Raw genomic sequence first — 5,288 nt, forward strand, 5'->3', positions numbered from 1 at the left:
GGGAGCGGCGGGAGCGGGGCGGGGCCGGCGGTGGGTCTGCCCCGAGCGGGCGGTGAGGGGCGGAGGGGAAGTGTGAGGGGTGCGCGCAACTTTGGGAGCGCTGGATAAATACCTAAAAGCTGCCGCGTCGCGGAGAGCGAGGCACGGCGCCTGGCTGTCGCAGCGGCTCCGCTTTTTGTAACTATCTCCGCGCGCAGGCACGGCGTTTTATGCGATGCCTTAAAATGGCTCTCCCTCAGCCATATCTGAAGGCTGCTGGAGTGAAATATTAAGGCTTAACGAGGTGTAAAAGCCTCTGCCCCTCTGCGCCTTCACGGTCGGCGGTGTGGTGCAGGGCCGCGGGCGGCGCTGCCAGCCCCGCGGGTGCCCAGCGTGCACCCTCCCAGGTCAAGAAGTTTAAGGCYGTTCCCGGTTTGAGAGGCGGGTTGCAGTGCCGGTGACGACTTTTGGAGCCTTGCTCTGCCACCTGCCTGGCTGAATACCGAGCTATTCTTTGGCAGCAAGCATACTAAAAAAAGGAAGGATGTGAGAATTCTTCCCCCCCCCCAATATGTTACTAATTACCATGTTTATATACTGTACCTCAAGGGATGTGTGTTTTGATCAAAGCATGAGTCACTCCTTTTTTTCCAAGGCATAGCCTAAATTTTTACTTTTCCCCCAATATCTTAGGAAATACAGTTGCATGTTTAAGTATTTCTTAAGCTATGCAATGCATAACTATCTCACCTTGAATATATGAATATAAAATGGTCATACATTATGGATATTAATTTCTTGTATGCTATGGGGAGCATCTTAGAAAGTTTAAATTATTAAATTGGATAAATTTCCATCAACGATTAAGTATGTCTGGAGCCACCCTAATCTTTCAGATGAGTCCACTGGACATGACATGAGACRAAAAACTACTGATTATTACCTGGATCATGTTCTCTCATTAGAAAAAAAGTTTACCTTATGACCAGAGATCAGCACATAGTTCTCTGACCTTGCAGCTGTAAAAATTTCTGCCGTCTCATGCTACTGATAAAATTATTAGAGGAGGAGAGGAAGCAAGAGAGGCTATATTCACCTATAAAACAATAGAACTAGACTGAAATACAGTACAAGTGGAAACTCCCCAAATCTTTTTTTGCCCTCTGTTCTCATTATACCCTATATTATACCCATTATGTTTTCCCCAGCTGCATGGTTGACTCATTCTGGAGCATTTTGAAGTCTAAAGAGAATGACTCCTCCCATAAGTTAGCAGGCAGTCCTGAAGGTGCAGAACATTTGGACGGCTTTTCTTAGGTTAAAATGAAATGTAAAGCTTTCCCAAGGGCCCTTCTCACTCTGTGGAATAGATGGTGAGCTCATTACATACACAGTATTGAACTGCAGTGTGATACTTGCAGAGAAGCATGACAATGAATTGTTGATTAGCCACATATATTCACTAATGATACTATTTTGACAAAATCTCATTTAAAAGGTAGTGAAGATATTTGTAAGGTATTCTGCTCTTTCTATGTAAGTTATATTTCACAATATCAAAGATTTTACTGCCAGAATAGTTAAGCAAATAGTTAAAGCAGATTGCAAAGCAAGAACATCCCTAACCATGTGTGATTTCATATGGTATAGGCTACTTGCTGTCTCCCATTTTCATGTCACTATATTTCAGTGGGAAGTAAGAAAAGACCAAACAGAGTCTTTGATTTTCTAGAGATTACTGGAAAAATGCAATTTTTAATACACTTCCGTAAGACTCAGTCAGTCTTGGGCCTCTGATGAATTATATAAATAGAATTATTTCTATATTATTTCTATATTCACTCTTATTATGGAGTAAATCATTTTAAAAGTGAAACTTTTCTTGAAGTCACTGGTAAATAGTATCATTCATGAGGCACATGAGTACACATGGCATGTGTACTTGAGGTCCTGGAAACACTGCTGGATGAAGAATCGCCAATATGCACTAGATACTTTGTGGAAATACTTGAAGAACTTGAAGAAACTTTTCTATTGATTGAGCAGGTGCTTTGGAGTAAAGATAATAAAATACTAAGGGATAGAGGAAAAATAAGAGAAATACTCTGAAAAATAACATAATTGAAGTAGCATTCAGTTATTTTTCTATTAAAAATTTCCAGCAGTTAGCAGAGATCCACAGTTATTGTACTACAACTGAAAGCAAAACTAAACAAAAGTCATGAATCCARATGGCTTCCAGGAGAAATAATTAAGTGAATTTAGTTCTGAGGAGCTGGATTAAGGTATCAGAAATGACTCTGGGTTGTAACAAAGTCTTTTGCATAAAATGAGCCTGAATTGCGTTGGCATTACGCCTTACTTGAATACATTGTGCTGTTTAAAGAGTGGTCAGTAAAATCAAGGTCACTTTCAGAACTGTTAATTGTGAAAGTAACTATTAAAAGTCTGCCATTTGAATTGTTACTTATAGAAGCACTGAGCATCTGGCAACAAACTGCATTATATTATTACATTTTCAAATAYTCTTCATAACTATGAATAGCTGAAAACCAACACTGTTGGACTATCAGCAGGAAAAAGATGCTATAAAATATCTACCAAGAAGATGAGTTTTGACGCATGGGAAAGTGACCTCGCTGTCACTTCCAGTTTTTAGTATAAGAAATAATGAGTCATTGTTGGAGATAAGCTGTGATGTAGCACTTTGGGGACAGCATTCTGCATTGATACCAAAATCAGCCATCTGAAAGATCTTGAAAGTGCTAGCAGTGTTATCCTGCTTGAGTACAGGCCAAGTGCTAACAGATGGAAGTGGAGAGTGGGATAATCAGATGGACTACAAAAACCATTTACCAGTGTCAAAGAAGGGTAATAATAATACAAGTGTTCATAAATGAATGAGATACTGCTGTCAAACAGAAGATACTTTAACCGATGTGCATGAAAGGATTGGGTATTTTAGGTAGAGTTCGGACTGAARTATGTAGCGGTCCAGTAATGATGCACTCTTGAAACTTCTGAATAACTCCCTAAGTACTAAAAGTACATAAAYTCCTGACTTTAAAATACAGCTTTTCTTTCAGAAGCATCTCAAGTTTTGGGGAGAATTCTGACCATGCAGGACTCAGTTCTGGTCTCATGTCTTAACCCAGCTGCAGTCCAAAAGATACAGTTTTCTCAGTCTAAAGCCACTATAGATCTAATTCAATGTGAATTTTTGAAGCGTGGCACACATGGCTTCTTCTTTTACARCAGGCAAACGAACAAACAAACAAAATACCTGGACGAGAGTGCAGCAGTTACAAGGATCCTCTTTTATACAATAATTGTTGGTCAGAAGCACCTGCTATCCACACAGAAAACATGGGTTCAGTTGTCTATTCATCTTGAAAGGATGTTAAACAAAATCTCCCAACTCTTAAGTGACCTAATCTATTGGCTGTTTCAGCATGCAATATCTTTTTATTCCAAAATAAGGGCATTGTTTAGCAATCCTATAAATTTATGTTGCTTTTAATTAAAATGATCACATACAGAAACATGCACCTATAAATAAATTATTCCAAAAGGAAGGAATTAGACCCTCTGCCTTCTAAGAAAAGCCAACACATTTTAACAGGAATTAGAACAAAGTGTACACTGCATTACTGGAGCAGGGATCACTTCAAATCAGGTCTCCCTTTCTGACTGTGACACTAACTTTTACAGTATCCACGTACACTTCTTTTCTATGTAACCACATGTGACAGGAACACAAAAGCCACACTACTACCTAATGAACGTATTTTTGGAGGGAAAAATATGATGTAGCTAATAAATGTTTAAGGAATAAAGGGAGGTAAATCATAAAGAATGTAAATGATTGATATCTAAGACCTTGTTCTTTAGAGCTGAGTGAGTACTGGGGAAACTGCATTTATTGTGGATTATGCAGAAAGAGCAAAAAAGCAGCTAGCAATACTGTATTCTCACTAATAATATTTAAGAATTAGAGTCAATTAAAAGCATGAGCAACAAAATACAAGCAAGCGAACAAAAATATTCTGATCCTATTAAAACTAAAAATTAAGTTACTTAAGTTTACTGGACGGCACAAGCACACTGCAAAAGGAGTGTAATAATTTTTCCATATTACAAAGATTCTCTTTTCTAGCAAAGTTCTCCAGTATGGTACTGGAGTGCTCCCAGGCTCAGAAGTGCCTGGTATCACAGTCAGCACAGTGAGAAGTAGGATGGTGCTACTGCCAAAAGCCGCACTGCTGCATTCTTTCTCTATCCCAGCTGTGTGCTCCTGCCAGCCCCTTTGTGTCCGAGCAGTTGGCAGTCTCGTTGCTACATAATTGCTCGTGCAGACACAACAGGGCAGCACAGTCTTCCACAAGCTTAAGTAGATTGTGAAATTGCACCTCAAAAATGCTAGCTGTGTAAAGGGGTAATTTTAAGTCCATTCATGACCCTTACAGATGCTGCATATAAAGAAGATAGGACTGTTCATACTCTTTGGTAGCATTTTATCAAACATAATCTTCAGTGAAAGTAGTTTGAAAACACCAAAGATATCATTGTGTACGGCAGTGAGCCCTAAAGAAGATATTCAGCAGTAGGTCAGTACAGTACACTGCAAAATTTCTTAGGATATTAAATTCCTTGGAACTACATCTATGCAGAACTATGTGCACATTTTTTCACCATGGAAACCCATCACTAAATGTAGAAAAAAAGATTAATGCTAAAAATTATATTTTTTAAGAAACATTTAAGTATTCAAGGCTTGCTGATTGTATTCTGGCTAATTTGTACTGATCCCTTAGTGTTGCTTTATAAAATATGATAAGTTGAATAATTAATCATAATCGATGAGTGGAAGAGTGCCCTAGTGTCTTACCGGCCTAAGAATCTCTTGAAATTAAATCCCCCAATAGAAAATAAGCTCATCAGGCATTCATTTTTGAATCAAAATGTGTTAGATTAATTGGAAACATCAATGATAGAATATATGCTATAATTTGGACTAGGAAAGAACATCAGAAAGTTCTAAGGTAAGTAAATTTTATATGATAATGGTACTAACAATATTTTACACAGGGACTGTAAATAAAAGTTACACACAATGCATGCAGCTCTACCTATATTTTGGTTTTGATATAACAAATCCTATGTTTTTTGGTTTTAACAGAAATATATCAGTTGTAATTTTGCAATCCTAATGAAATCTTGCTGTTGTGAGTTTGATGAAGTGTTCTGCTTTTTAAGTCTTTCTATTGACTTCATAAGCCTTGGAGCCAGGCCTAAATTCTGGTGACCTT

The sequence above is a fragment of the Rhea americana genome, unplaced genomic scaffold, assembly GCF_003343005.1.
Source record: "Rhea americana isolate MKP2758 unplaced genomic scaffold, rheAme1 scaffold_476, whole genome shotgun sequence".
Taxonomy (NCBI): domain Eukaryota; kingdom Metazoa; phylum Chordata; class Aves; order Rheiformes; family Rheidae; genus Rhea; species Rhea americana.